The following is a 22,150-nucleotide window of genomic DNA, read 5'->3' as shown; positions in this document are numbered from 1 at the left end:
TATTCCTTATCCTAATTCCAAATTAGGTCTAGAAAAGAATCTGACTAATCTGGTAGCATTGAGAATCCTGGGTATTTTAAAATGTGTCCATTTGTATTTGTAGTGTAAAGAATCACTGCCAAGAGCAAATGATGTCTTGTAGATAGCAAAACAGGGGATCAGAGGGCTGCTCCTCCTATCTAAGTAATTTGGAATTTTGCCACTGGTACAACAGGGCTGAGATTTCATGCTGGGCTGTAAATGTGAATGACCAACTCTGTGCCAGAGGGGAAGCCATACATCCTTTTTTCTGTTGGTGGGCTCAACTGCAAAACCAGGTAAGGTAAACCATGTAAATCCGCGTCAGATAAACCAAGTAAAACCATGCTGCAGAAGTCAAACTGCCTGAAAGGTGACCTTTCCTGCAACAAAATGGGTCTGACTCTCCGTCTGCTACACAGCCACTTAACAGTGATGTGTTACGGCTGATTTTGGTGCAGACGCAAAAGAGAGCAGAGAGATGGATCCAATGCACTGTTCAAAAAAATAGGACTTGTAAGCTTCTACTCACAGAGCTAGATGCCATGTTTCTGCTGACCATGCTGAACAAACATGTTCTATTTGCATTTGTCTGTGCCAAACCATGAAGATTTTAAGCAATTTTGAACTATGTCTTGATAGTTACTTTTCTTTTTCTCATTCACACTCTGACTTATGTATGATTTATAATGTTTCTACTGGGAAAGCTTCATAGGCAAGTAAGCTTTCCCTTGTGAGGTTTTGTACATTACCATTTAGAGGCATCTTTTCACTTGTACTATGGTAATATTTCCTCTGTTGATTTTCAACTTCATCATTACTGGAAATTGTCTAGGTCATAATTTTAGAGATGTTAAAGAGCTGCTGATATTTCATGGAAAAGCCTGACAAACATTCCATTAAAAATGGTGCTGGTGATAATTCATCAAAAAGCACATTTCTCTAATTCCTCTCCTCTACTGCAGCCTTTGCCACCTGAAGTTACACACTTAAATTCTAAATACACGATTGGTTCCAGTTCCTCTTGTTTGTGCTCTCCCCAGAGGAAGACGCTGAGTCGGACAGAGATAAAGAAAAAGAAACTTCTAACATAACTAGTCGTTTATTGTGTTCAGCCCAAGATAAAGAGCCCTGAGCTGCAACAATCTTTCAAGCTTTTTTATCAGGATCCTGTAAAAAGCTCACATGGAGACTTCCTGCAATTGGAAGACAAACAGCACTTTTATTGGTACAAATGCAAGATCATCAGGCCCAGCTCATGTAATAAAATGAGCAAAAATAAGAGCAAAACCAGGAGAGTAATTTCCCCTTCATTAAGGAACTTTTTCCAGACATCTTCCACTTGTAGTCACCCTTATTATTTGGTCTGATTCACCATTTAGATACTAAGCATAAAGTATTCAAGTTTTAATCTCTCTCTATTTTTTACCTAGCTATTACTTTCATAGGTACAACAAATTAGCTACATTTTCATTTAGTTCTTTTCATTAGCACATTGATTTTAAACAGAAAGTGTTCAGATTACATGGATTAATTAGATGTTTCATTAAAAAAAAAAAAAAAACAAAAAACCAGGAAAATGAGCTTCAGAGTATAATATAAAACACAGCAGGCTTTGACTTTCTGCCTGGAAGCTGTTTAAAACAAAATAATAATAATTAAGAAGGAAATGAAGAGTACACTGTATTCTATGCATAAATCAGAGATATTAAAGGCAAATATTTGCTTTTAGATTATTATGAACTCAGATTTATAGTAAAAAAATGGACTTGAGATGTTAATTTAGCTAAATATGAGCTCTAATCAGTCATTCCTCCTGCACCATCTTCCATGGCTATGCATAATAATAGTAGAGGTGTTCATACTGTAACGCAACCTTTCACTGTAAGCTAGAGCCTGAGGATGTTTTCTCCCCTTATCCTTGAATCCCCTTTGCACAGCCCTAAGCCCCATCACACATTTAGAAGGAACAGTTCAAAAACTAGATGGAGTATAATAAATTAATCTGGACTTAGTGGGTGGATAAAAGGTCCAGCAGGGGTTTGTTGCAGACCCTGGGGACAAGAAGAGAGAGGAAAATGGAATATTGCACAATGACATTAGTAAGGCAAACAAGAGATAATACTCTGTGTGCACGCCTGTGTGCATGTGTCTGTGTGTCTACAGAGAGCAGTGGGGGAAGGGTGGCATCACTATTCTCAGCCTTGAATCATCTTAATGTAATAACGATTGAATGCTGCTAGCCTACTTCCAGAGATCCAAGGAAAGAGTGTTTCCACATCTGTCCTTACATTATCACACAAAACCAAAACACAGACACAGGAACTCCTTCAGCAAAGAGAAGGCAGCATTAGCAAGTCTCCACTGTGAACACCCTTAGGAGTTTGAAAACATCTTTCTCTGACCAGACCACTCAGAGAAGGGAGCTCGGCGCAGTCTGGATTAAGTTATGATAATACAACTTTTTAATAGGAAATGCAAGAATGAATTGTTGCCCTTTTGAAAAACAGTTAAACATGTGTTGAAAAACAGAAGCTAGATTTGTTATTGTATGTAGTCTTAAATTTGCTACTAGTGCCATTTCTATGTTGAGAGCCAATGTGACAGCTGCACTGTGTTTAGCCAGTGTTCCTACATTTCCAAGGCAAGATTAAATGACAGGCAATAAAAATGCTTGTGTCCTGCCCATAAGAGTTCACTTTTTCAACTTGCTACATGCTGTGAATCACCTTCAGACAGGACATCAAGGTAAAAGTGTATAATTTCATAAAGGATACATTGCACAATGCAGAAAAGCAAAGAGCAAATGGCATGCAAGGCAAAGAAAGAGTGAGTTCAAATGGATTAAGGATCACATTGTCCAAAGCCCACAGACTGACAGCTTTAGGAAAGTAATTTCTGATGATCCATTTGAAATTTGTACCTAAAATACTAAAGGTATGAATGAAATGTTCCGGTCTTGAATATATATTCATCAAAACTTGACATGCAATACGCATTCTGAAACCAAAATGAAACAAAACTTCAATGTAATTCTAAACTATGCCTAAATAGCAATTGCCTCTCATTCCCTTTTTCCACACCTACTGTAAGAAAGGGCTTGCCATAGCTCATGCAACAGACTTGGGTCATTGCACATTATATCAAAGAATATAAATGTCAGTGCTTCCCATTTTCTTTTTCAGCAGGATTCTGGACAATATCTTCAGATAGGACAGGGAGATGTGCATCAGGAGCTTCACCTTTACTGCACAGGGGCCTTTAACTTATGTTTTCTTAAACACAAGTCAAATGCCCTCTACCACTGCTTGCAACAGGCAGAACCATCCCTCTCTCAGCTCTCCTAGAGCTGTTGCCAAGTGGGGATTTGAAGGAGAAAGCCTGTTGACACACCTGGAGATCCTCTTGGACATCACTCATTTTTCCTCTATGTCCGTTCTGTTCTAGCATACTCCACCAACAAAGCAGACTTTTGCTTTTTGAAGATGAGCTTCCAAGCATGAGCCTAGCTTTAGTTTGAAAACATCTTTTTTTTTTACACATTCTCTCAAAAAGTGCATCTGCAGTGAAACGCTTGGAGTGCAAGAATTATGTGTGGTTGCTGGCTTAAATTTGTGCTGGATTCCCAATGGTCTATTTTTATCTCACAATCTCAGAGCAATTTTGGGACGTTGCACAACACCTAACAGTTCTGAAGCAAGGAAATGGTAGCAATACTGTTTTTCAAATTAAAAACCTAGATACAATGCTGGACTGGCTACATCTGACTGGCTGAAGATTTGTGAAAGAAACAGCTAAAGAACAGTGAAGTCTGTTACCCAAAAGGTATGTTAGCAACAGAACAAAATTAACGCTTGGATTTAGACAGAGCCAAAAGTTAAACAAGCCCACTGTTATCAAGTCTTAGCAAATATCCTAGATATCATGCAAAATTTGAAGATATGCAAATAACTGGACCGTGAAGAACATTTTCAGGACTTGCAGAGAGTGCTCATTTTGAAGTCTTAGCAACTTCCTTCAGCCGCTGGGGCTGCATCTGACTATTGCCAGAATGAACTCAGTGCCAAATAGCTCTATTCCTGAATAACTCTTATTAAACAAAACAAAACAAAACAAAACAAAACAAAACAAAACAAAACAAAACAAAACAAAAAGAACACAAATTATTTTTTGTTTTCATTTGTTGGTAAGTATGTTTTAGATAAAGCTATTTTGATAGCTTAAGTCACTTTGTTCAGATTGCACAAGGTATTTGGTGCCATAGGTATTTAAATCCTGGGAAGAAGTATTATGATAGAAATAATGTATAACTAGGACATAAATGATGATGATGGAAGGGCTGATTTAATAAATGGAAACTTTAAGCTGAAAGCAAGAATGAGAAGGCACTGAATCACCCACTGATGTGGAACATGAAGTCATGAAGAATTGAGGAGAAATGCTGCATGTGGCTCTGCTAGGATTTATCCCTGTGCTCTGAAAACTGGACACACTGTTGGGTAAGCTACTAGAGCTGCCAACTTGCAGGTGATACCTAAAGCTGACAACCTAATCTTCTGTGGCAGTAAAGATCCTGTGGCACGTTTTGTAAAAAACAGGGAATTAGCTATAGTGAACTGGCCTAATTTCAGTCTGCATAATTACATTCTGCACACCTATGGTTCCCTTGCAGTTTCTCAGGGGGAAAAAGAGCTTATTCTTCCCTTGCTGTAAACCTTTTCCCTAGAAAATCTCAGATATAGCTACAGTCATCTTGTGCTTAAGTCTGGTATCAAACTGTTAAATTTGCAATGTACTTTGAGATCATTTACTCTAAAACGTGAGGTTATTACTGCAGACATCTCAAAGGACTATATAATCCACCCTGCATGTTCCAATAACTAAGCACAAAAGAGTAAACTGAGAATTTGGTTTCTGATTCCTCCCCCTTCTTTTCCCTGCCCATTTCTATGCTTTTGAAACTGAAGTCATAATCCTGTCAGAACATTTTTTTAGTGGTTTAATAAACATGACATGCTTGCACTTGTTTTGCATTTTAATAGCAATGCAGTGGCAATAAGGCCCTTCCAAAAATATAATGCATGCTATTATATAGGTTTTTAAATGCTAACTTTTCTTCAGGCATATACATACATATATAAAACCCCTTTTGTTCAAAACCTAAACATTCTCTTTTTTTTTTCACTCTTTCCCTTTATAGCCATCTGACTGCCTTTCAGGTGGATTTGGACAGGCACATACCACCCTTTCAACTGGAGCTATTAGGATCTGTCCCGTTGTGGTTGTATCACCATAGCTAGCTCCAATGGAAACTCCTGAGGGGTGCCTATGGAAGTAGTCATTGCTGTTGATTAGACAGGTTTTAATTTTCTAATTTCTTTCTTAAGGAGTGTTCCACTATGAGGGATCTGATCCCTAATTTACAGATATACACTACTTCAAAGACAGTTCTGCAGGTGTCTATTTGTATTTTTCCTCTTCTACCTTTTTTAACTACTTCTATGCTGTTTCACATTCCAGTATATACACAGAAATGGAGTAAGTACAAGATGTGTCAATTCACTGGAGCATGCTGTCTTTCAGTATGATGTTCCTGGTGCTCGTGACCAGCAGACAGGTATGACAGAACACAGTATCACTCAGTAGTGACTGCTGATAGCATCAGTTCTAAAAGCAATAATGGCCAAGTGGTGATAACACATGAAGCTTTGTTCAGAATTTTAAAGTCCCAAAGTACTGCAGTGGTCTGTCTAGGGTTTTGGTTTGACCCATTTTAAATACCTTGTATCTATTACAGGAATAGACCTTCATTAACCTGCCCTGCAGTTCTTAAAAATTAAATTAAATCTCCCTAGAAAAGATTCAAGGAGTAAAGTGGTAATGTTAGATCTAAGGGATATAACTTGTGCTGTGTTAGAGCTTCTGGTTTTGTACCATCAGCCCTCTCTCTATTTCATCCATTTTTATTCAGAGGTAAATTGCATGACCAGGAATGAAATTAATTCCAGGGTCTGGCTCAAACTGCATTGTAATAAACAAAAGGTTCATATTAACTTAAGCAGAATACCTTCGGTGTTTAGTAGAGTGCTAAAGTTAATATAAGCTTTAATACTCCATACCATGCTGACAATATTGAATTGGCCTATGTTTATGCTAAGTGGCATAACTTCCTTTTATGTTTCAGATGTTAATATTCATAACATCTGAATATCTTTACAGTATAAGATTATATTTGGCTTCTGCATCGGGTTCAGCTAGACAGTTACCCTGACAAACACTATTGAAGACTTTTTTACTTACAACCTATAAGCAGTCTACAAATACAATTCTTCTGCTGCATACCTTCACTGCTGTAGGAATTATAGGCTTGAGCAATTTACCTTGCGTAAGAAACTGCCAAATGACATGAAGTAAAATAGTAACTCCACAGAAGGATCTAATTCCGTGTACTTACTGTGTGCTAGTATTAGTCAGTTATTAGGTTATTAAATCCTCTTTAATTATTATCTGAAGCTTTTCATAAATAGCTTTTTGCAAAATGGATCTTATCTAAAAATTTAATTTATTGGATGTTTACAGGCTTAAAGTGATTTTATGATATAAAACCAGAATTACTTCCTTTTTAAATAAACACAATTGGTGCTGTAATTGAGATGAGCATGCTATTTTTTTTTTCACACAATAATCTGATATGGGACTTTCTTTTCTCAAGAGACTTGCTTGATCTCCTCTTTACAGACATTCAGTCTCTGTAAATATGCTTTTGGTTTCTTTATGAGTAATAGTATTGGACCTGAATGCTTTAGAATACAGTATAATGGGATATTAAAGAGCTTTCTGTATATGTTTTAGACAAGCTAGTCTAATAGAAAGAAATGAGCACACACTGAAAGATGTTCTTTACAAGTAGACACTACCATTTATAAGGATTTTCTTCCGTTTCCATTTAGTTCTTGTATTTATAGAGAAAATCTCATAGCTTTCTTTGCCTTTTTTTTCTCTCTGTCACTATTTGCTTTTTCTTCCTGCTTGTACTTTGCTACCTAACCATCTGACTATCTGTGTTGCCATAGGAAGGACTGTAATGCCATAAATTCAGAGAAGTTCCTGTGTTGCTTTTTTTCCATTTTATTCTTACACAGTCATTAGCACAGATTAGCTCCTTTCATAAGGGTGTCCTGGCACTAGAGTTGGATTGTAAAATATTCCATTTTGGAAAAGATACGGTAAAAACATTTTACATGTTTCACAGAAAGGCACCAAACTACGCTGGCAAAAACCAGTGCTTCCCAACTTGTAGATACCTGACTGATTGAGAACTGAGCCAAATTATGGGCAGATATCCATCTAGTCTTACAGGAGCTAATGTGAATTCTGGAAATGCTAAAAAAGGAGGAAAAAAACCACGTTAAATCTTAAAAAGCCTGCTGGATGCCTCAGGGGATTTGTAATACAACACAGAGATTTTAATATTTAAAGTACTGGTTAGATCCACCAAATGCTCATAGTGACTGAAATTTGCTACCTTCTAAAATCTGTGAAGAGTGGCCTATCTAAAAGGAGCCAGTGGTCTCAGCTCAGTTGCTAGTGCCAGCTCTTTCCATTAAAAAAAGAGATTCCTTAATTGGTACCAGCATACAGACAATCAGTGGGTTCAGTGGAAAGGCAATGGACAAAACAGCTACTAAGAGCAGTTCCTCCAAGTACCACAGTGTAAATTACAGACCAGGGTTTGTTTAGAGACAATCTTCAGCCTCAGGCTAAGTGTCTCTGGAAAATGGCCTCCAAAAGCATGGCATCCACTGAAGTAAAAGGAATGTATCACTGAAGTATGGCAGAGAAAGAATTACATATTACAATGCAATCAAACTTTCTGAAGAATACTGAGACTTTCCACATTAGGACAGGGTTTCCGCCACACTGTTCACTGCAGGCGCCAGTTGGCATCATCAGACCATAGTCCCCACATTACCAGCAGGACTGGGGGCTCTGGCTAAGTTCCTCTGGACACAGCTCCAAAGCTCCAGCTGAAGCAAAATCAAGCCCCTGATTGCAAGCTGGTAATTTGCAATGATCAGAATCTAGCCCTGCTTCTGCAGTTGTATTAATCACCCGGTGTTGACATGGGTAACAACTTATTTTGGTCAGTAAACAACAGAACGATGATTGAGGAGATACAGGGAGCAGACGTGCAGAGCTTAGAAAGCCAAGTGTAAGGAGTCACTGTCCTGACTGCAACCACGTGTTAAGCTCACATTTGGCTGATGGCTGTGTGCTGAGCTACTCGCTTCAATATTTTGCATGTTGATTGGCTTGTTATTCACTTCTGCCTCTGTTGGAAGCCAGACTAACCTGTGGGGGAAGTGTTAGAAAACAATTACAGTATATTGAAATGGTCATACAAGTACAGCATACTGCAGTACTTTACATAATTTATTAGGTGTTACTACATTCACTGGCACTCACATGACAAAGATTTTAACAAGACCAACAAATAGGACAACATCTGCATTCCTGTAAGAACAATTGAGATGAAAATGTAAAATTAAACCAAAAGCACACTTATTACAGTGCAAACACTGCAATCAAGTGGTCTGCCTTGACTCTCAATATATTATGTTCACACAGTACGGTTGCCAGCATTAAAACAGAAATGTTTGTTACAGCAGCAATTAATTGCTTAGTATTTTTGAAAATTAACATTTAATTCACTTTTCCAAACCAATCCAGTGTTATTCTGAGTTTTCATGCATCATTTCTTTATTTTTGTCCCTATTGTGCACACAAGGTCAATTAACTGGTAAATATAATTATTTTACAAACATAGCAAGCTGCAGCTATTATAAATAACAACTTATTTGCATATTCCCTTGTTTCCAAAGAGAATGGCAATGTTACGGGTCTGAAAAATCTTTGCTACAGTGAGATTTTTTAAATATTTTAAATTATTTTTAAATAAATATTCTATTTAAGTAAGTATTGTTGTAAACATGCTATTTCTTAGATTAACATCAGTAAGTACAAACGGGATTGCAGATCGCGGAACTTGCTTCACTGGCATCTTGAAAATGGAACGAACTGAAAGCTTTCAAGTTTTATTGTTCAACTCTGCAATTCTGTTGCTCTTTGTAAATGAAACAGAAGTGAGATGCATGTGAATATATCACACATTTCAGCCTAAATGAGCTTTTCAAATTGTAAATGAATATCATTGTTTATAGTCACCTTCACAGTATTCCTGAAGTTGAAGCTGTGAGCTGAATTCTGACAGAATTTTCTGAAGGTTTTGGGAAAACATGACTCACAAGATTTTAATACTGGCAGACAAAGAACCGTTTCTGATTCTATTTTTGATTTCCAGGGTCTCTTTAAACAAAGAAGATATTCAAGACTGAGGGACAATAGAGAACAGCTGTAAGGATGATTCCTTTTAAAAGGAGAAATCAAAGGGCAGCACTTCTAATGCACACTATGTATGGCAATCTCTTTGTCTCAGTACTGAAGAACTGGTGGGTACTAGCATGCTGTGCTGAAACTGCGTGGCTATAGAGGTTTTCCTAGACATATTTCTTGATGACAACTGCATGCTGTTGGAGTTGTTTCAGTGACTGTGAATCTGTGAGCCATGCATATTGTGTTCCACTTGCCACTTCACAAGAAAAAATATTTAGTGAGTTTATGGCAAGCAGAACACTTCATTTATGCTGGTTGTGGTACATGGGGTGATTTGTAGATTCAGTCATGCTGAGCTTCAGGAACGCTGCTTTCAGCACTTTGAAAAAACTACACTGGGCTAAGCTGAGATTTATCCCCCAGCTCCAATACAATTCATGTGTTGGGGTGCTCCCACTGAGACCTTCCCATGGGAGCTGACAGCTGCATACAGTGCACTGGAAACATTTGAAAGCTTGCTGTAAAGAAAATAGAGCAGTCTATACCTAGTAGAGAGGAAAATCGATGACTCGGCACTTGGCAATGGTGACCAGCAGGAGGAAGCTTTTCATGAATGCTGAGTCATTGATTTCCCTCCTTGATCAGCAGCAGCTGCTCCATTCATACTGCAGAAAGCCTTCTTGCCATGACCACATGTGTCAGCAGGTTTTATTGTAATTAAAGCAAGAGGTATTAACTGACAAGACACGCAATTTATGTATTTTTGAGGTTGATATCTCTACTTAAAATTTCAAAGGTGCTTCTCAGCTAGGGCACCTAAAAGGATGCACAGATCAAGACAGGAGATCCAATAGCACAAGCAGCTTTGCCGGTACAAACCGTACTTGCGGGATGGATGTGCGAATGTCATCCAAGCTGCCAGTTTCTTTTCTCACCAGGATGCATGTATTTCATAAGCCCAGAGCACAGTCAAGCCAAAAGGTTAAGATATCTTCTCAGAAGGTAAGCTTCAAGTCAGCACAATGCTGATGGTAGGCAAGCTTACGTATTTAAAGTTAGACGTGTAAATATTTGGAAGAACTAAGCTCTTCTCATACACCATGGCTTCTCAGTATTTTGTGATGTAATATGGTATGGCTGAAGACCAAAGAATAATTGTAGGTTATCACTTTATGGCAATAAAAAGGCAACAGGTAAAACAGGTGAGACTACACTGAATGACTGCAATAAAAGTACAGTCAGAGCAGGTTATTACAAATCTCAGCATTTGATGAGTATGTATGTATTTCTCAACATGTTTTATCATTCGTTGTGTTGTTTACATTACCATAATTATTACTTAATAAGTTAATGTGTTTGTATATCTTTTTGAACTGTTCTTTGAGGAAGCAGTTTAGAGAAGACAAAAGAAGAGAAGGGGCTGCCATGAGATAAAAGCTGCTTCTCGGTATTAAAATTGACTGGAATACACTATTTATAGGAAGGCACTCCACTGCTAGTAGCAATGCTGCGCTGCTTCATTTCAGATTCCATTCATCACAGAATATGCATGTCTGCCTGAAAAACACAGTAAAAGTCGTAGGTCAGGCTTCTGTGCTTGAACTGGTATCTCAGCAAACCCTTGCATGGCCAGCCACAAAAACCATCTTTCCCTCAACTCTGCTGGTGTTCATCCTTCAAAAAAGAGCCTCTTCACCACAGCAACACGCTGGGTTCAGGAAAGCCCAGAACTGATAAACGTCATCTGCCTGGTTAATTCAGCTGCAGATTGAAAATTCCTCTTTCACAGTTGCCTCCCCTCTTTCAGCAGGCACAAGTCCACTTAAATCCATTTGCTTTTTAAAGTGACTTCATCTTCTGGCTTCAGCGAATCCCTGTTAGACCTGCATCAAACACAGGGGTTTTGGTTTACATAGATTTTGAAAAGTGTCCATTAGCTACATCCACTCAGGTTGTGGCATTTGTGAGTTTAAGAAATCTGAAATTTAAGGTGAAGATCACTGCCAGCACCTTCCCTTTACCTTAACTCCCTACATTTCTGAAAGCCCTTCTCTGTTCAGCTGTGCCTAGGGGCAGTTGAGTAGGCTCCTCCTCATACTAGCAGTTGCATTAGCACAGAAGCTTTCAAGGATAACTGCTGCTCCTTGGGGAGCCCCAGGAATAGGAGCAGGCAGGAGTGCTCTCATTTTTTTTATTTCTTCACACATCTGGGGCCTGAAGTATCTTAAGCTGTGTAAAATCTGCTAACTTAAGAAACAAGTCTTTGAAATCAGATTGTCAGCTATAGTGCAGTTAATGAGCTGTGTAACTTCTTAAATCATACACATATCACTTTCTGTAAAACTGTTGACCAACGGTAGAAAGAATACAAAACAGAAATAGCAAATGAACTCAAAAGTATAATGTGACCCCTTTCTCATGTCTGAGTTTTTTTGGTATGATCCACATGGATGGAAACAAATCTCATCTATTAACAGCTGCAAGTGATGCAAGTAGCACTGTTCTTAAAATTCTCTATTTAATTTGCTTGATGGCAAGGTGACATAGAGTAGAAGAGAGATCAAATGAAAAATAAAAAACCATGACTGAACCTACACAGTTTCATTACTGACTGAAAACTAAGGAATACTGTAGTGAGGATAGAATTCAGAAAGAATGGAAGATTTAGTTTGTAAAATAAACTCCCATAAAATGTTTGAGACGGGAGACGCTACTCATAAATAATGAATTCTCAGTACAAATGACACACAATGGGACACACAGTCCAAGTTTTGGATAACAAGAGTTTCATTAAAGAGATGTTCCAATGAATAAGATCCTGTCGTGTTTAGATCGTATCTACCTAATAGAATTAAAGATTTAGTCATAATTAATAAAGATCCAGACATTCAGCTAATTAAAATGAACTGGGTAGAAAGAATTGATTATACATTTCCTTACGAAAAAAATAAACATACAAATCAGTGTTCCTCAAAGATAACGTATAACTTAAGGCTTTTATGATAGAAATCTCACATTATTTTTAATGTAAGATCATTACTGATTAGAAAAAATGTATACAATTACAATTATTAAGTCAGATTGTCTAAATCAGCATAAGAGTTGATGGAGCTGTGACAGCTTACAATGTCTGAGAATCTATTCCTCATCTTCATCCAATGAAGAGGCCAGAATCAACACTTGTGTAAAGAGTAATGCTTCCTTAGAACCACTATCAAACAAAAACTTTTGCAGATGGAAAATGAAAGCAAATAACAACACTGCACAGCCTGCCACCATAACTGGTACTCAGACAGCTCACTACACATAAAAGAAGAAAATATATCTGAAAAATAAGTAATTTTATAAAGGCTTTCCATAATGATGTGAAATTCTGAGAAGGGGTTCAGAATTTTTTCTTGAGCTCAGAAATCAGATAAAATCCTTAAAACCAGACTTTATTTCTAGACTGTCAATATTTTTAAAGGCATTTTATACAAAAAGCATTACAAAACTGTCTCTTTCTTGGTGTCCTGAGTGGTGATGGAAAGCTAGGCTGTGATGTTAACTTTTCCAGCATTTTCGCTTTAACAGACAACATATTAGAGCATGTTGTTTATTCGGCAAGAGGACCTGAAGTATTACGGATATGGTTGAAAAAGCATGAGTTCAGTGGTTTTAAGCCTTACTAAAGGCTTTTTTGAACATGGGGGGAAAGACTGAGGTACTTTATTCCTAATGTTAACAGTGATAACTTTTGCATCTAGCAATGGCCAAATTCCAAACTTAAAGGCAAATCAGTTTACGAAATTTCCATCATCCCAATTGATCTGGAATGGCAAAAATGAGAAAACTTGATGCACATCTTTGAACAGTATTATGTTCATTGCTGTACCTTTGCTATAGTGCCTACTTTTATCAGTGGAAGCAGCAGAACAGAAAATGATGAAAGTATGTATGTACCATAGTGAGCATCCCAGGCTGCACCTAAACAGAATAAGAACTGGAGTTGTCATATTGTATTGTGTGTAACCTGTTTGTTATATCCCTGAAAATAAACCCAGAATATTCAAGAACAGCACCAAACAGGCTGCTTTTTGGACACAGAAGACATCCTTAAAATATATTCCAATCACTCTCAAATGTTCAGAGAAACAGCTGTTCAATCTTATGTCATAGCACTACACCATTCTTACTGCAAAAGATACAGACCTTGCATAAGCAGCATATTTTCCTGGCATGTCCTCCTATTGCTCCCATTCTCACATTGCCAATGTAACTGCTGCATTAGAAGCACTTCTGTTTTACCAAATATGCTGAAGATTATTTCCTAGAATAGACTTTTACAGTCTGAGCTTCATGAATCCTGCTGGCCAGAGCTGGCAGGCTCCTTCTTTTCCAAAAGACATAATTCCACTTTTTTCTAAAGAATCTGGTCAATATTTATTAAAACTTACAGACTGGTTTGATGATATGGGGCTGGAAATTTAGCTGATGCAAAATTGGTATGCAACATATTCAGCAGAAATATGATGGATTAATATCAGTACAAAATGTGTTCCTAAACACTACAGTATAGCAAGACACTAAGTAGATATGCATCTTTTGAAAACTGATTGAACCAGAAATCTTCATCTTCCCTAGATGTAACCTGGGAATATTCTGGCCCTTAAGCAAAGCTATTTGAAGCTAATGTCCTAGTGCAGATAAGAACTGTATTTAGCTCAATGTGCAGTCACCGGATATGTTCCATCCTGTAAAAACACCTCTCCCCATCCAGCATGACAACTATGTAGGACAGACAGCACAGAGTGCTATTTCATTTTCTCTCCCTTTTTCTCAGGATCTCTTTCTCTGTATGTGTGTGCATGAGCATGTTTCTTCCCCTCCTCTTTCATTTCTTTTCTCTGTAGGGCACTGAAAGTGCTTTTCAGGTGGGAGGGCAGCAGTGTAAAACTGACTAGCATTCTAGTCAATTTGCTTCAGCAGCCATTCCATGTGTAAAACACTTTATACAGAAGGAAGCTTTTTAGATCTTAAGACCAAAAAATTCTTCTTTTACAGCCATGAGGTCCCTGTGAAATCAGAGAGGTTTCAAGAACTCATGCAAGGATACAGTTTGGCATGAAACCCACTGAAAAAAAAAGCCTATTAAGATCTTGCAATCTGTTTCCCCTTGTTTTTCTCATTAACATGAGAGACTTTCTCAGAAGGAAAATAATTTGTTCTAGAGAAGAATGTCTTTATTTAAATACTTCAAGCAGGTTGCACACAGAAGCACTGGAACACTTTTCACTGCCTCCTGCTGTCTGAAACTGAATTGTAGTATTATTTTAATATCAAATAGAGTCTACAGAAATAAAATTATCTGTCTGCATCCAGCTAATGTGTCTCATGCTCAGCATATTGTCTAATGGTATGTACCATCCATTTCAGTTCTCTGGTGTTTTCTGTTTTTCTATGACCTTACATAGCTTACACTTAACCTGTTATTTAATGGGTGCTGTACCTTTAAAGATATGTGAGAACAGGAAGTCATTTTTACTTAATTTGTTGAAGACTGATGTTGAGGACAAACACACTCATGCTTGTTGCTGTTAATCTGGAATGGAGGTCAATCTCACTGAAAACATGTGGCTGGTGCTTGCACACAGGAAAACCCAGCAGCCAAGGCAACATTAGACTGGTCAGGTACTCAGTGTAATAAATAAATCCTTTTAAGACACACAGTCTCACTGGACACTTGCTCACAAAGGCTTCAAGGCCATCATTTAAATCAGGACAATGGAAGACTACAATTAATCTACAATTAATTTATAATATCATTAGAGAGGTTACTTGGCTTTTAGTTGCCTCCCATTATTCACATACCATGTATTTTCCATGTTTCAATAGTCTTTTTTCTAAAGCTGTCCAAGTCTCATGACAGATTTTAGACCTCACAAGCCCACAGCCTTGGAAGAGGTTTTAGAAAAGATTTTATTAAAAACTTTCTTATTAAGACACCCCCTGAATTTGAATACCCCCATCCACAGACCAAGTTTTGGTTTGTTTTTATTGGAAGGAGAGAACTAAAAAGTTATTTTGGGACTACCCATCTCTTCGATCAAGCATCTTGTTAGGATTCCAGGAAATAGCTGTTAGGATCTGAGGAAACAGTCTACTGGAGAGATTCCTAAAGCCTCTAGTAACACATCAGAAAATATTGCAAAACAGGATAGGAAGGAACTTCAAGAAGAAATCTTGTGCCTACCCCAAGATATGCTGAACTACACTCTTCTCATTCTGGACAGGCCTACAACAAATAAAAAGGTAAAGGTTATACTGTAATCTGTGTTTAGCCATCTTTATTGTCAGAAAAAACTTTTGCCTAAACCTAACCAAACTTTTTGTGTTATACTTGTATCACTTGCTCTCTGTTCTATCCATGAACTTACTCTCTTTGGCTTTGCATTAGCTTTTAATGTACCTGAAGACTACTATCATGCTGCTTCTCAGTCTTTTGACAGCCCCAAACCCTGTTTTTCTCATCGGTCACTATATTGCTCTGTACTGGTTCACATGAGACTTAAACCTGAACTTAGTTTAAGACCTTTTCATGGTTGTAAACCAGAAGAAATACTTTATGCATTTTATAGACCATGCTCCTGTTTGTGCAACTCAAAATTACTTTTCCCCCTTTACTTTTTTCACAATAGCGTGGCAGTGTCCACTCATCCAGGAGGTTCCTCGATTGTGTGGAAGACAACTTCCTTCTGCAAGTAATAGAGGAGCCGACAAGGACAGGTGCCACGCTTGACCTTGTGCTCACCAACAGGGAAGGGCTTGTTGAGAATGTGGTACTCCAGGGCAGCCTTGGATGCAGCGATCACGAGATGGTCGAATTTGAGATTGTCAGGACAGTGAAAAGAGCGTGCAGCAAGCTCACTGCCCTGGACTTCAAAAGAGCAGAATTTGGTCTCTTCAGGAACCTGCTTAGTAAGGTTCCGTGGGATATAGCCCTGGAGGGCAGGGGGGCCCAAGACTCTTGGTCGATACTCAAGGATCACCTGCAACAAGCTCAGAAGTGCTGCATCCCAACTAGAAGTAAGTGCAGCAGAAGGGCCAGGAGACCTCCCTGGATGGATAAGGAGCTGCTGAGAAAAATTCAAAGGAAAAAAGAGGCTTATAAAAAATGGAAGCAAGGACAGGTAGCCTGGGTAGTGTACAGGGATGTTGTCTGGGAAGCTAGGGACCAGGTTAGGAAGGCTAAGGCCCAGTTAGAATTGAACTTGGCCAGGGATGTTAAGGATAACAGGAAGGGATTCTACAGGTACGTAGCAAACAAAAAACAGACTAGGGACAAAATAGGCCCCCTGAGGAAGCTCTTGGGAGAACTGGCTACACAGGATTTGGAGAAGGCTGAGGTTCTGAATAACTTCTTTGCCTCGGACTTCACTGGCAAAGGCTCTGACTGCACCACCCAAGTCTTAGAAGGTAGATGCAGGGACTGTGAGAATGAAGACCTTGGGCCCACTGTAGGAGAGGATCTGGTTTGAGACCATCTTCAAAATCTGAACGCACACAAGTCCGTGGGACCTGATGGAATCCGTCCGCGGGTCCTGAAGGAGCTGGCGAATGAAGTTGCTAAGCCACTGGCCATCATATTTGAAAAATCATGGCAGCCAGGTGAAGTTCCCAACAACTGGAAAAAGGGAAATATAACCCCCATTTTCAAGAAGGGGAAAATGGAAGACCCGGGGAATTACAGACCAGTCAGTCTCACCTCTGTGCCTGGCAGGATCATGGAGCACATTCTCCTGGAAGGCATGCTAAGGCACATGAAAAACAACAAGGTGCTTGGTGACAGCCAGAGTGGCTTCACTAAGGGAAATCCTGCCTGACCAATTTGGTGGCCTTCTATGATGGGGCTACGGAACTGAGGAACAGGAGCAGAGCTGTTGACTTCATCTACCTGGCCTTGTGCAAAGCGTTTGACACTGTCCCACATGACATCCTTCTCTCTAAACTAGAGAGATATCTATTTGATGGATGGACCACTCAGTGGATAAAGAACGGGCTGGATGGCCGCCCACAAAGAGTTGTGGCCAATGGCTCAATGTCCGGCTGGAGACCAGTAACGAGTGGTGTCCCTCAGGGATTGGTGTTGGGACCGGTCTTGTTTAACATTTTCATCACTGACATGGATAGTGGGATTGAGTGCGCCCTCAGCAAGTTTGCCGATGACACCAAGCTGTGTGGTTCGGTTGATACGCTGGAGGGAAGGGATGCCATCCAGAGGGACCTTGACATGCTTCGGAGGTGGGCTGATGCCAACCTTATGAAGTTCAACCACGACAAGTGCAAGGTCCTACACCTGGGTCGGAGCAATCCCAGGCACACCTACAGACTGGGCAAAGAAGAGATTCAGAGTGGCCCTGCAGAGAAGGACTTGGGGGTGCTGGTCGATGACAAAATGATCATGAGCCGGCAGTGTGCGCTCGCAGCCCAGAAAGCCAACTGTATCCTGGGCTGCATCAAAAGAAGCGTGACCAGCAGGTCCAAAGAGGTGATCCTGCTCCTCTACTCTGCTCTTGTGAGACCTCACCTGGAGTATTGTGTGCAGTTCTGGTGTCCTCAACATAAAAAGGACATGGAACTGCTGGAACAAGTCCAGAGGAGGACAGGAGGATGATCAGGGGACTGGAGCACCTCCTGTATGAAGATAGGCTGAGGAAGTTGGGGCTGTTCAACCTGGAGAAGAGAAGGCTGCTACCTAATAGCAGCCTTCCAGTATCTGAAGGGGGCCTATAGGGATGCTGGGGAGGGACTCTTTGTCAGGGACTGTAGTGACAGGACAAGGGGTAGCGGGTTAAAACTTAAACAGCGGAAGTTTAGATTGGATACAAGGAGGAAATTCTTTCCTGTTAGGGTGGTGAGGCACTGAAATCGGTTGCCCAGGGAGGTTGTGAGTGCTCCATCCCTGGCGGTGTTCAAGGCCAGGCTGGATGAAGCCTTGGGTGGGATGGTTTAGGGTGAGGTGTCCCTGCCCATGGCAGGGGGGTTGGAACTAGATGATCTTGAGGTCCTTTCCAACCCTAAGTATTTTATGATTCTTCTATGATTCTAATCAAAAACATGTTCAAGCTGCAGTCAGCTACAAACCTTAGTTCCTTTTCTATAAGACTGTAAATCAGTTTTTTCCCAACTGAGTTGATCCTATAAATGATTCTTCTTGTCCAAGCACAGAAACTGGACTGGTCTTCAATTTCTTCCAATTTTTTTCAAACTATCTTTCTAATTTTTCAAGGTCTGTTGGAATTCTAATCATGCTCTCCTCCATACCAGGAGCCGTCACATCTTCGTGGCATCTGCATATTTAATAAGAACATTTTTTATCTGATCATTGAAGTAACTAATGAAAATATTTAATGGTGTCTGGCTCAGGACAGATCCCTGTGAAACCACATTTTATATATCCTTCCCTATTTACAGTAAACCATTGGTAGCTATTCTTTGACTTGTATTTTCCAGCTCATTTTGCTAGTATTCCATAGTAGATCTTTTTCTAGATCTTGTTTTTCCAGCTTCCTTAAGACAATGTTATGCGAAACAAGAATGTTTAAGAGCATCTCTAAAGTTCAGATCTATAGCTTTGAGAGATACAGGGTAGAAACACCCTTCCTAGGCTTCTAGCACCCTCATGCCTTCAAAGACCACTCCCTGAGTTGTTTCACACCCATGGGGCATCATCACTTCACCTGATACAGAAATTCACTGAGTTTGGAGTGGTATGAAGTATGGAGATCAACGAGTTATAGAGGTATGCTGTCTCTGAGTTTATTCCTTCACTCCCTGGAAAAATCTCCTTTTAACTAAATATCCCTTTTCCCATCATACAGTTGTGGAGGGATTCTGCAGGTATGAGCAACAAAAATTATTACCTCCCAACCAGTTCATCCATGCTAGCCAGTTCCATCAATTTTAACTGGTTCACCTCCACCAGTGCTTGAGAAAGGGAATATCCAGAACCATAGCTTTTATACTGGCTTGGCCCAATCAGATGATCACAGGCAAGAAGGCTGGCCTAGATTTCCTCAGTTGTGTGCAGGGCCTTATCGTTACTTTGATGTCAGGTTTTTTTGTTCAATTATATACTAAGAAGTATTCCTAGGTAAGCCAGGAGGATCTGTCCTTATGACTCAACCATCCACATTTTGGCCAGCTAAGTTTAATTAACTTCCCAGGCATCAGTTCTGCAGTCCTACCCCAGGCAAATCTCCCATCAAAGTGAATGGGAGTTGCCATCTGCGTAGGGCTGAACACAGAGTCAATAGTGCAGCACTACAAGTTTGGGCAAACAGTCAATGGTTATGAATTTTTTAGTAATGCTGTTCAAGTGTTCTTAGATTGAAATATTCCTTTTAGTTTAAAGAGATCAGTTATCTCCTTAACTAGTGAGTCTGAGTCATTCGTAAGCAGGATATTGGTGAAAACATTAAGAGGGATCATTTTCATTCAACCTTTTCATCTGTACTTCTTCCTCTGTGTAGTGAGATTTGACCATGCTAGAGGAAACTGATAGATGCAGTGTCTATGTACCACATCAACTGCACAGAAAAAAGTTACTCCTTTGACATAGATAATTGTGCATTAAAAACTCTAGGTTGAAAGATAACATTCTGGTCAATGCCTAGAGGCAGCAAATGAGAAGGTTTTTAGTGTTTGGCAGTAGGCTGACATTTCACCCACTGAAATCAATGAGAAGTCTGCTTTTAACATAATTAAAAAAAAAATAGGCTATTCTCAATACTTTTGAAACACTGTCCTAAAGTTTTAACTTCTGCTGCTGGATTACCTTAGACAACAATAGGTAGTATAAGATCAATTTAGTGATGGCCCACAACCATTTGGATCTTTTACAACACTGATTTAAAGAGAAAGTATAATGATACCAATAAATCCATGATACTATTAGAGACTTTGGAAAAGCTCAGTGGGATTTAGGGAAGCTGAATTCCATACTCACCTCTATGTTTTCTGAGTCAATCTGATTTTGCTGTTACCAAGGATGCAACTTCCGCAGTGGTGCTGGATCCCTTCTGAAACTCTCCTACCTCAACACAATGTCATCCCTCAAAGACTCATAGATTTCCCACACCAGGCACAGCTCTGCTTCACTTCTAAGTTGTCTTGGAGACAACGAGGTGTCTCTCTGGCTGAAAGGAACAGCATAGTAGCACAGCTTGCTTCAAGCACCTGGTCATCCCATGGCTGGAGCAGAAAGGCTGGAGCAGTAAGTAGCAGTATTGGTACAGGGGGATATAAACTGGTCGAATACCAGAGAAGGGGATACAAGACTAATAGTGCAGGATCAGGACAGCACACTAATGCTGTATAGTCAGCATGTCACCCATTACTAATACACATGTAGGTATGAGAATCATTCAATGTGTTTCTTTCAAGCCATCAGTGAAATCAAACTGCATACCCTTCCAAACTCAGGAATATAATTTGGATTGACAGAATTCGTCATGGTTTGCCTGAGAAGGCAATAAACTTAGTTCCCAACCACAATGGTCACAAGAAGTAGCAGTAAACTGCTTCAATAATTCACGGAGAGTGAAACCTACAGAAAGGAAAATCAGTGATAGACCAATAAAAGTCTGCACTGGAAACATACAAAAATTGTACCTAGCATGTCCTGCAGAAAACCTGCTCTTAGCCAAAAATAAGAGGCATTGGTTTATTTTCTGGAACAATAGACATGACAGATTTTTTTCATACAGAAATTACCAAAGAATAAATTCAATTTTTAGTTTAAAGTTTTCTCTGTATTGTGTTTAATTGTGGGGAAGGTGGGTGGTGATGGGGAGAACTTAAAGATCTGGTTATCTTTAAAGAAGGTTTTCAACTTAATACTTTCAGCAGTGAACTGTGCTGGGTAGAAATCTATCTTGCACTTGTCACATCTATATTAAATTATCTACTTTTTTCATTTTACAAGGGAAGACATGAGCAGAACATTACTCAGCTGTCAGGACACAGGACTGTGCTGCTGAGCAAAGTACAAGTGAACATATTCTACAAAGCTGCAAATCTAGCACAAAGGTGCCAGAAGAGGGAGGGATTTGTGTCACTGGTTTTACCTACTGTGGTTCCTGACGGCAGTTTCCAGAAGGCTTTGTTTTGACTGCTTTTTGCCATGATATTTAAACCTGATCAGCAGCCCTGTCTTCTGCAAAATTAGCATCTCCTGATTACAACTTCACAGATAAGGACTGGTGTCGTGGTTTAAACCGATCCACACAGCTCGTCCACTCACCACCCCCCCCACCCCCGACCCTCCCCACTCCCGGAGGGATGGGGAGGAGAATCAGAAGAATGTAACTCCCACAGGTTGAGATAAGAACAGCCCAGTAACTAAGGTATAACACAAATCACTACTGCTACCACCAATGATAACATTGATAAGAGAAAATAACAAGAGAATACGATACCATCGCCGAACGAGTTCGACCTCCCCGAAGAGAGAGTGTGCCCTTACGGGTAACTCCCAGTTACCTGCCTGGGCATGACGTGCTGTGGTATGGAATACCTCTTTGGCTAGTTTGGGTCAGGTGTCCTGTCTCTGCTTCCTCCTGGCCTCCCCTCGTCCCCAGCAGAGTATGAGACTCACAAAGTCCTCGGCCAGAATAAACATTACTTAACAACAATTAAAAGCAATCGGTGTTATCAGCTCTTTGCCCAGGCTGGAAATCAAAACACAGAGCTTGCACCA

The 22,150-nt window shown here is 39.6% G+C and overlaps 2 long non-coding RNA genes across 2 annotated transcripts in view; both read right to left on the bottom strand.

The window, feature by feature from the left end:
* LOC136019379 (uncharacterized) overlaps positions 1-22,150 on the bottom strand; it is a 129,333-nt gene that overhangs the window by 44,655 nt on the left and 62,528 nt on the right. The gene's annotated exons all lie outside the window — the stretch shown is intronic.
* LOC136019380 (uncharacterized) lies at positions 10,194-21,925 on the bottom strand. Its single transcript, XR_010614858.1, has 3 exons — positions 21,870-21,925; positions 15,644-15,685; positions 10,194-11,294 (listed from the first exon to the last, which is right to left on the bottom strand). It is a non-coding gene; the product is annotated as an uncharacterized LOC136019380 (long non-coding RNA).

This window comes from Lathamus discolor, chromosome 9, assembly GCF_037157495.1.
Source record: "Lathamus discolor isolate bLatDis1 chromosome 9, bLatDis1.hap1, whole genome shotgun sequence".
Lineage (NCBI taxonomy): Eukaryota > Metazoa > Chordata > Aves > Psittaciformes > Psittacidae > Lathamus > Lathamus discolor.
This window is presented reverse-complemented; position numbering and strand designations above follow the sequence as displayed.